The sequence below is a fragment of the Salvia hispanica genome, chromosome 2 (assembly GCF_029641045.1).
Source record: "Salvia hispanica isolate PSC_SH4W2 chromosome 2, Shi_PSC_v1, whole genome shotgun sequence".
Taxonomy (NCBI): domain Eukaryota; kingdom Viridiplantae; phylum Streptophyta; class Magnoliopsida; order Lamiales; family Lamiaceae; genus Salvia; species Salvia hispanica.
The window spans coordinates 57782739-57793926 of NC_142693.1; the positions used below are offsets into that span (position 1 = coordinate 57782739).

At 43.6% G+C, this 11188-nt stretch overlaps 2 pseudogenes; one reads left to right on the forward strand and one right to left on the reverse strand.

The window, feature by feature from the left end:
- LOC125202201 (putative disease resistance RPP13-like protein 3) overlaps positions 1–9176 on the forward strand; it is a 42425-nt pseudogene extending 33249 nt beyond the window's left edge.
- A 1095-nt stretch (positions 9177–10271) lies between these two features.
- On the reverse strand, positions 10272–10922 carry LOC148932751 (secreted RxLR effector protein 161 pseudogene; annotated as a pseudogene).
- Between the last annotated feature and the right edge of the window lie 266 nt (positions 10923–11188).

The window sequence follows — 11188 nt, forward strand, 5'->3', positions numbered from 1 at the left end:
GGAAACTCATTTGATACTTGTTTAGCCAGCCTTGATCTAGTGTTACAGAGATGCCAAGAGAAGCATTTAGTGTTGAATTTCGAGAAATGCCACTTCATGGTGACTGAAGGCATTGTCCTGGGTCACGTGGTTTCTGAGAGGGGTATTCAAGTAGACAAAGCAAAGGTGGATGTGATATCAAAATTACCATACCCTACGAACCAAAAAGAGTTGAGAGGCTTCCTAGGCCATGCAGGGTTCTATAGGAGGTTTATCAAGGATTTTGCAAAAATCGCGCAACCACTCACTCGGTTGTTACATAATGATGTGGAATTCTTCTTTGACGAAGGATGCGAAAGGGCGTTCCAGTTGCTTAAGGACAGGTTAGTATCAGCACCAATTATCAGGGCACCAGACTGGAGCCATCCTTTCGAGATAATGTGTGATGCGAGCGATTTTGCTGTGGGAGCTGTCCTAGGACAGAAAATTGATGGAAAAAGCTATGTGATTTTCTATGCTTCCAAGACGCTGAATCAGGCTCAGAAAAATTATGACACCACGGAGAAGGAAATGTTGGCTGTCGTATACTCGTTTGAAAAATTCCGACCCTATCTCCTTGGGTCAAGGGTTATAGTCTTCACGGACAACGCGGCGATTAAGTACTTGCTGGCTAAGAAAGAGTCTAAGCCGAGATTAATCCGTTGGGTGTTACTCTTGCAGGAGTTTGATTGGGAAGTAAGAGACAAGAAAGGAACGGAAAATAGAGTAGCTGACCACTTGAGCAGAATACATCAGGGGGAAACAGAAGAGGCCATACCCGATACCTTCCCCGAGGAGAATTTGTACCTTCTGGAGAAATTTCCTAGACCACCTAACTGGGAAGCAGTTTTGGCTCTGACCAGTCTAGGGGAATCGGATAAGGGGAAGCGCACACTAAATGCAGAACCATGGTTTGCTGATTTAGCCAACTACTTGGTCACGGGAGAGATGCCAAGTTCAGACGAAGTTTCCCGGACCCAGAGGATGAAGATTAGAAGTGAAGCTAAATATTACTTTTAAGACGATCCTTACCTGTGGAAAATGTGCTCAGATCAAGTGATTAGACGCTGCAATCCCGAATGGGAACAAAGAGATGTGTTAATTCATTGCCACACGTTAGCATGTGGAGGCCACTTTGGACCAAGGAAGACAGCGAGGAAAGTCTTGGACAGCGGTTTTTATTGGCCGACGCTAAATAGGGATGCTTTTGATTTCTGCCAATGTTGCGAGAGGTGCCAGCAGACGGGGGGGATTTCAAGGAGAGACGAGATGCCTCAGGTCCCGGTGATAGTGTGCGAAATTTTTGATGTGTGGGGAATGGACTTCATGGGACCGTTCTCATCGTCTTGTGGGAATATATATATATATTGGTTGCAGTGGACTATGTGTCTAAGTGGATAGAAGCTAAGGCCACCATAACATGCGAATCGAAGGAGGTGGCAAAAATTTTGAAGGCCAATATTTTCAACAGATATGGAGTTCCTCGGGCCATCGTCTCGGATCAAGGGACTCATTTCTATAATCGCACCATCGAGGTTTTGATGAAGAAATATGGTGTTCACCATAGAGTATCGACTCCATACCATCCTCAGTCTAATGGCCAGGCAGAGATTTCTAATCGCGAGATCAAGGAGATATTGGAGAAAACAGTTAATCCGTCAAGGAAGGACTAGAGCAAGAGGCTCGGAGACGCATTGTGGGCTTACAGAACTGCTTTTAAAACGCCTATTGGAATGTCGCCTTACAGACTTGTGTTTGGCAAGATGTGCCACTTACCTGTTGGTATTGAGCACAAGGCGTACAGGGCAGTGAAAGAACTGAATATGAAGCCGATAGCTTGCGAAGAAGAGAGGAAGTTACAATTGCAAGAATTGGAGGAACTTCGGCTCGAGTCATTTGAGTCTGCCATGTGGTACAAAGAAAGAAAGAAGTTATGGCATGATAAGAATCTCCGGGTCAAGGAACTTCATGTGGGACAGAAGGTGCTCCTTTTTCAGTCCTGGCTCAAGCTAATGCCAGGAAAACTGAAGTCTAAATGGATCGGCCCATATACCATCATCGGCATCCGAGCAAACGGAGCAGTGGAGATCCAGGGAAGTGCTCCGAACTCTGTTTCTTTCCTTGTCAATGGTCATAGAGTGAAAGTCTATAGGGATAATTGCGAGTTGTGTATTATGGACGAAGTTCCACTACATACACTCGCTACTATCGCCTAAACGGACGGGGGGGGGGGGGGTAATTCCCGATGAATTCCTGGGTCAAGGAATAAGTTAACAATTTTGAAAATACAAACTGAACCAGGGAATCTCGGGAATACTTTTTAAAAAAAAAAGTGTGTAAATAGTTTAATTGCTTTTCAAACTTAGAAAATCCAAAAATATTTTCGAAGCACCAGACTCCGAAGGGAACCGATATTTTATACTCTAACCTTGACCTAGGAGTCTGGAACCTTCATTTCTTTTTTATGTAGGACATGGTCAAGGGAATCAGCTAGAGAAGAATCTGAAGGGAGAAGTCAAGGGAAGCCTGGAGGAAGGGGTCAAGGAGGGAAAAAGATATTTTGAAATTCAAAATCTGGCCGATATTTATGGAAGTTGTACGGTTGCTTGCATCATGCCTGCAACTGCACCATCTTTTCATCAGAAAAGCAACCGTCGTCTTTCTCTCTCCAATAATCCCAAATTGACGAAATCTGATTTACTCTCCATTCTCTCTACTTTCGCTCTCTCTCTCTAGAAACTAAACCCTAACCAAATTCGACTAGTTTTTTCTCTCATTTTTCAGATCTGCACCGATGGATTTTACCCAACGCACTGGAAGTTCACAAAGCACGGTATACGACCCAGCCCTGTTGGCGGAATTGACGCAGAAATTGGGGAGCGTCGAGAAAGCAAAAGAAGTGTATGCCATGTTCGCCGCTAGCCTGATGCAGTCTGCGCCGGTCGTACCACCACTGACGATTCCGGCAGACTCGACTGCACAACCGGCAAATCTTCATGAAGAAGGACCGCAAGATTCTACATCTCAACATGCAGAAACCGCTTCACAGAAGGCGGAGGAAGAGGAGGCAGTACACGAACGACCGGAGGGTGACGGACCGACTAACGACGAAACCATGGTGGAGACAGAAAGGCAAGAACCTGAGAACCCTAATCTTGAAGGTAGGGAAGTTTGTGAGGGGGAAACCCCTGTTTTCGATGAAGTGGTGGAGGGGGTAACCCCTATTGTGGATAGTGTGATTGAGGGGGAAACCCCTGTGTTAGAGAATGTTGCTGAGGGGGAAACCCCTTTGGAAACTGGGGACGAGACCCCAACCGATTTCAGGGGCGCAACCCCTGAACCTATGGAAGAGAGGGCAACCCCAGGAGATGTCAGGGGGGAGAACCCCATTTATATTAAGGGGGCAACCCCGATGTTGGTTGGCGAGGGGGAAACCCCGGAAAAGCTATTGGAAGAAGCAGATCTACTCACGACTGGAGTACCGGAGCCCGAGGGAGGGCTGAAATTGATTGTGGACCTGGTAGGCGACCAGGATGAAGATGAACCGAAGATTGATGAGAGGGCAGAAAGGAGGCGCACCAGGTGGAGCCTCCTCGATGAAGTCGATGACTTAGTTCCTGACGTAGCAGAGGCAGAGGAGCAGCGCTTGGCCAAGGAAAGGGCGAGGAAAGGAAAGGCGGCTGCGACCTCATCTACCCGGTCTAGGAAAGCTCCCTCCGTCCAGGAGGTCGAGGAGACCCTTTCCCCTATAACCGAGGAACCCTCTGTCGAGGAACAAGATGAGCCCATCCCTGAACCCATCTATGACTCTGAAGAAGCTGAAGAAGAGCCAATTCCAGGACGTCTGGAAGTCTGGCTGACTAAAGAGTTGTTAGAAGAGATGAGGCAGTTCGACGACCAAAAGAGGATCATAGTGTATAAGGAAAGATGTAGCGCCGGGAAGATGGCCAGGTCAGGGAAGCAGTACAGCTCGAGGGAGCTGAAAATGATTGCATGTGATAAGGAATTCCGCGCTTGTATCCAATCGATAGGATTTGAATGGTTATTACAGCACAGTCAGGAGAGGGTGCCAGTGGATCTAGCAAGGGAGTTTTTCTCCACCTTTCGTTTGAAGAATACCACTGATCTCGACGCGGATTCTATAACGTTCAGGCTTTTTAATGAAGAGTATGAGATGAGCATTCGGGAGTGGTCTTTGCGGATGGGGTTGTTTACCCAAGCCGAGGATGAAGAGGGGGCGTGGAATGATAGGATGGCTGGAGTGCCAAAGAACACACCCGGTTTCAAGGTGCAGACGGCATGGGAACTGATTACGCACCCCAAGGCGGGTACGTTTAAGTCCAGCTACTCCAAGGCCTCCTACATTGAAGACCAGATTCTCCGTTTTGCTCAGACGTTTGTCAGTTACTACTTGATGGGTACCACGAATTCAGCTCTCACAACTACCGACCTCTACCTCACATGGTGCATGGCGAAAGGTGTAAAGGTGCACCTAGGATATTGGCTGTCGCAGGCGTGCCACCAAATGACGAGCAACCCTGCGCGTCATATGTACACCTGCCACCTCATCGGCGCTTACCTCCAGAGGAACATAGAAATGAAAATTGCCAAGACCGCTCCGTTGGTAGTCATGTGCGAACCCCCAGAAGTGTTCAGTGTTGATTAATTTTTCAATAAGGGGTTGCTGCAGACTCACGGCACCAAAACTCTCTTCTACTCGTTGGGAGATAAGGTGAAAGCAGAGCCGGAGGAAGCCGAGGAAGCCATGCCAAGTGAAGAGATTGAAGAGCTACGCAAGGAAGTCCAGGACATGAAGAAGGAAATGCAGTCAATGAGGAGGGAAATGATTAAGGAACTCGGTGGGATTAGGAAGTGAAGACCCTGAGGGGCAACATCGCCAAACAGAATGAGCGAATGACGGAAGCGGTGGAGCTTTCAATGAAAATGTTAAGTGGATGCAGCAGACGCTCCCCTTGACCCAGTCGAAGACAACTCCTGGGTCCAGCAGTGAAGTCAAGCAGCCCATTCAGAGCAGTCCCTCCGTCAGGCAATCGCAGCAATCGCTCAAGCAGTTGATCCCCCCGGCCGTTCCCAAACAAGTTCCAGCCCCATCTAAATCAAAGTCTATAGTAAGGAAGCCAGTACTCGAACAAGCAGCATAGGAGGAGGAAGAGCTGGAGCAGCCAGCAAAGAAGAAAGTAAGAATGACCCGACCCGGAATCCTACCCCAGTCTGGCTCTCAAGGGAGCCAGCCCCAGAAGTGAATCACCATCCCTTGACCAAGTAACTTTTATTTTCATTCTTTTAGTTTTTTTTATTATTTCTGTTACCTATGTGTGTTTTTATAATTGTTGTATCTTCTCCCACTTAGCCCACTGCGTGGTCTAAGTGTGAGAAGTTTGTATTTTCTGTGTTATTGTGTTTTTCTCACACTTAGCCCAATTCTTGGTCTAAGTGTGAGAAGTTTGTATTTTCTGTTTTATTGTGCAATTCTCACACTTAGCCCAATGCTTGGTCTAAGTGTGAGAAGTTTGTGTTTTCTGTTTTTGTAACCTGTTTTGTTATTTTGCATTGATCTCTCTGTTTCCCCCCTTCACGGCGATGGCTTGGGGACAAGCTTGAGTGAAGTGGGAGGGGGAGAGGAGTCAATGCATTACTTTGTCTGCATATTAAGAGTCTTTAAGTCTAAGTGTTGTCGCATGAGCCAGTGAATATAATACGGCATGATTCCCTTAGTGAAAGTAATTGAAGATAGGAGGCATTTCCAACTTAGAAGCTTTTTCCTTAAATAAGCCTAGTTAATCTGAGTGAAGCGAGAACGATGGAGGATGCCTCTACTGACCTAGATGTGAAGCCCTACTATAATAGTGAGTTATAAGCCTTAAATAACTTCGAGTTAACACGTGTTCAGGGGCCGCCACTGAATGCTTAGGGAGAAGAGCTGTGAAGGAGAAAAAAAAATGGGAAATTGGGTTATGAAGGTATAAGCTGGACGAAGTCCAGGGTAAGGTGTTATAAGCTGGACGAAGTCCACAAGAGAGGAGGAATGGAGGAATGAGCTGGACGAAGTCCAGGAAAAAAAAGATAATATAGAAAAGAGGAGGAATAAGCTCGACGAAGTCCAAAGGGAAATTGTCTAGAGGGCAGGAATGATAATAGCCTGACCCAGGAAAGGAGGAACTCTCATAACCCGACGCTTCAGTGGTTTAGCATTAACTTAAGAGAGAATCGATCCTAACATCCCTGGTGAGGAATGAGTGATCGAGTGAATCCAACAATCGGGTAAGTAAAAGGCTATCTTGACAAGCTGACAGATTGACTAGGTAAAGGAAGGGAAAGGGCCTATTTGGAGGAGTGCAACCTATTGAATTGACCTTAATCTTGTGGGGACGGATGCCTAAAAGTTGAAGCTAGCTCATGTATATGTGTTTATGTGTTTGTATGTTTTTCTTAAACTTTTTAAGTTTTAATTGTGTCTAGATCTAGGAGTCGGTCAGGAGATAACCTTGCTTGAAATTCGCCTTATTCTTTTTCTTTTCTTGTCTTTATACTTGAGGACAAGTATGGTTTAAGTGTGAGCAGTTTGATAAGGCTAATTTCATGCATCGGTTATGTGGTGAAAAGCGTTATAATTTGTTGGGTCTAACACGTTTCATAAGCCAGGTATGTGAGAAAAATCGCTAGATCGAGGAAATGCTGAAGGAGATGGTCTAGCAAAGGAATGAAGTAAAGTGAGCAGAATTCAAAAGAAAAGAAGGCGTGACGGAGGGAGTCAATAGCTGAGGGCAACAAGGTCTATCTATACCTCGCTGGGCCCCACTCCAACGCCTATATATAGAAGAGCATGCAACGCACATCAGATCACTTTTTCACTCTCTTTTAGCTCACACACATAACACACACTTGGGAATGGGAGATCTGGGGTAGTTCGGGTTACGGAGGGTTCCTTTCTTTAGAAGTTTCTCAGTTGCAACACCGTCCGCGTGTGGACGAAGATACAATCTCTTTTAATTTCAGTTGTTTCGCATTTTGCGGTCGCACTTCACTTTTGGGAGTCGACTTGGCTGTTGATGATACTCGTTATCTTTTCGCTTTTGTTGATTTGCGTTTAGTTGTGATATTTTGAGTTGATTTACGTAGATCTCGCTGCTGAGAGTTTATTTTAACAAGTATTATGTCGATCTCTATATTATTTTGATGTTGTGGTGTTTGATATGGGAATTCGGTGATAAATCTCTGGTTTATTGACTGATTGGAGGTTGTTGTTCGAATCTGAAGTGATGAAGTGTTTTTGTTGGTTGGAGTTTGTGTCGGACGCTTGGATCCGGAGTGGATTTAGCGTCTGAGGTTGAATCCGAAGCGAGAAAAGGAAATTGTTAGATGGATTTGAGTTTTCTTCTTGTTTTATGCTTTACTTCGTCTAGCGTCTGGATATCTGTTTAGTTCTTCGTTGTTATGCGTAAATTTGACTTAGATTTAGTTTGCTCTGCTCTGATTTCGTTCATGTTGATTTTCTTATGAGTTTTTACGCAATTTGGTTGTAGAAGATGATGTCGCTGTTAGTTAGTACTCGAGTTAGTTATTCTGTCAACTTTTCGTCCGTACTCTGCTTTTTCAGTCATGGTCCCCACAGTCAGTTTATTTCCTAGGTCTAGGTAATTGGAGTAGTTTTCTTAGATCTGGTGATTGAGCAGTTAACTTTCTCACAACGCTCTCTTGTTATTTCGCCTAGGTCTAGCGATTAGCGTAGGAGTTTTAAGATTCCCAAGTCAAGTTTAATTTGTTTTCCTCAACCCAGAAAAAATGCGTGGCAGCAGCCAACACTAAAAACAAGTCCAAATCCTTGAACATGAGTATTACGCATGCTTCTCTGTGGGATCGATCCCTACTTCCCTATACTAGGTTTAGTAAAGTGGTTGAGGGTTTTTGAAAGAAGTGCTCTGTGTGTCCGACGACCAGGATTTCCTGCGACCAACGAGTTCCTAGACCGCGTGATCTGGTGGATTTGCTGGACCGAGGGAACCTGTTTATTTCCTTCTGAACGCACTAAGAAAAAACCTACTTTCACCTAGCCTTTGTTCATTTCTTCGAGTCCGTTTGATAGCAGTTGCCGCATTTATTGTACCCTAGGAGGGCGGGCTGTTACATAAGTTGTTGCAGATTTGGGATGCAACAGTTGGAGGAGGGGATGATAGTGAATCATATTTAGATGGTTTAGTTGATGAGTCTGTTATAGTTGAAGTCAACAACAAGAGCACACGGTGTTACATGAATCCCATGCTACACAGACTTTCCATTAAAAAAGCTGATGAGGGAATAGGTTTTGAGATCTTTCGAAACAATGGAAACAATCGACTCCTTGAAAATCCTCGCCATTGTGACATCATTTGTAGCAGAGACAATTTCTTCCACTCAACGAATCGAGATAAGTATCCTGTTTCTCTCTTCTTCCACGGAGGTGGTTATTTCAAAGCTAGTCCATCTTATTGGAAAGGCTTTTAAGAACTTAAAATACTTGACTTGGAAGATTTCGGGTTGAAGTTTTTACCTGAAACAATCGGCATATTGACGAAATTAATATATTTGGATTGAGAAACAATTACATAAAAGAGCTCCCGAGCTCGTTGGGGTGCTTGGTGAATCTTGAGGTTCTTGAGATTGCTCAAAACCTTATGGTATAAATATCAGACACTATATGGGAAATGGGTAGCCTTGTCCACCTCTGCATTCTGATGTCATTTGCAAGAAGCCTTTCAAGATGAATGTGATTCAGCGTCCGAAGACGTTAACCTCGGCCTCAGTTGATAGTATGATATATGACGATCAGCTCATAGGCTTGAGAGTGATTGAGAAATTGGGTGTACAAGAATTGGATCCAAACTCGGCCGTGAGCAAGATCTTCGTGTCATTGTCCGACAAGAAATATTTACGCCACCTAAGAGGGCACCGGTTTCAGAAGCATGCCTTGCTTGGATGAGCTTGGTAATCTACCATAAGTGAGAACACTCAAATTAGATGGACGCCTTGATAGGTTTCCGAATAGTTTCTCTTACTTGGTAAAGTCCTTGACGTTGGCAAATAGCTGTCTTAGTGAAGATCCCATGCCAATACTAGGGACGCTGCATGTTTTACACACGGTTAGGAGTAAAGGCTGTTGACAAGAATGAGCACAAGTCGTGTTAGGGAGATATAAAACAAAGAAACAAAAACTGGATATCTGAAAGTCGTGTTTATCACTTTCAGATCAAATCAATTTCGGGGTTCAACCAAAATGTTTGATCGGATAAAATTCAGAGTATTAGAAGATCATATGTTTGTGTTGTTCGATGATGATGAACCAGAAAATGATCAGTAGAAGAAGAAGATGAAACAGTGCAATGAAACATTGCAACTGTTGGGAGATGAAACCGAAAATAACCAAATTTCAAAGGTTTCCTAAATTGCAATTTAGTCCTTCGACTTTCGGAAATTATATTTTCGGATGAATTTCCGATACAGCTCGACCCCAGCCAGGGGCTCTGCCTTGGACCCCGCCAGGGGCTGCCGCCCCTTGGACCCCGCTACCCGGGGGCGCTGCCCCCGGACCCCCGTTCATCTATCTAGGAGCTTCGCTCCTAATATTATAACGAATTCAAATAAGCGTGCACTCCGCACCTCCATACTTAAATGATGTATCATTTTAACAATAACCGATCATTCAAGTTAATCCATTTACACTAAAATATCTAACAATCCTCCCCTATTTTAGTGCAATCCTTGATTAACTAAAACAAGTCATCTCAAACATTCAAACTTTTGCATAAATGAAATATCGTAACGATTGAATTTCATATTAGTACATTACACATTCCAAATATTCGAATACCCCGGGTGTCACTAAGGATTGAACCCTGGGAACTCACATTGAACACACGAAGATAATGTACACAAAAGTTTACATATGAATAGTTCTATCTTGACACTATATTTTACTAGCCTATGTCCTTATCCTTCATAAACATATCGAAACCAAGTCCCAGCTTCTTGAAGCGGCTAAACTTCATGCTTATATAGGTAGCTCCTTTATTCTTGTACCTACATTTGCAATTTTTTAAAAGAACTATTAAGAATCTATATATTCAACCTCCTTAACTTGTAGGTCCGAACACATACCTTGGGACGATTTTCAAATGTGTTCCAATCTCCAACATTAAGTTTTCCACATTGAATTCTGCATCTAGTGTCATACTAAATGGGAATTGGGTATCTTAATATCAGAGATTTGTAATGGACTTTAATCCCATCCCTATAGCCGATTTGTACACAAGATCTCTACTTAACCCTTTGGTTAAATGATCGGCTAAGTTGTCATGAGTTCTTACAAACTCCACAGATATCACACCATCCAAAATAAGTTCACGAATCATGCTATATCTAACACCTAAGTGTCTTGACTTTCCATTATACACTTGACTATATGCCTTAGCCAAGGTAGCAGCACTATCACATCTGATAGATATAGGTGATATCGGTTTAGGCCACAATGGAATCTCATATATCAAATTTCTTAGCCATTCAGCCTCTTTACCAGCTGCTGCTAATGCCACAAACTCCGATTCCATTGTTGAATTTGTTATACAAGTTTGTTTCTTTGATGCCCAACATATAGCACCACCTCCAAGACGGAATACCCAACCACTTGTGGAAGAATGATCTTCCATATTGGTGATCCAACTTGCATCCGAATAACCTTCAAGAACAGAAGGAAATCCAGAATAAGACAACCTATAATCCATTGTTCCTTTTAAATACTTAAATACTCGATTCATGGCTTGCCAATGGATTAAACTTGGATTATGAGTATATCGACTCAACTTTCCAACTGCAAAGGCTATATCGGGTCTGGTACTAATCATAGCATACATTAGTGATCCAATAGCCTTTGAATATTCAAGCTGATTCACAGCAACTCCTTTATTAGGTACAAGCTTTGCACTAGGATCAAAAGGAGTCTTAACTGGAGAACAATCTTTGAAGTTAAATTTTTCCAAAATCTTCTCAATATAATGTGATTGAGAAATGGAAATTCCTTGTTCTCCATGTGTGATCTTAATTCCAAGAATCACATCAGCTTTCCCCATGTCTTTCATCTCAAACTTAGATGACAAAAATGTCTTTGTTTTATCAACTT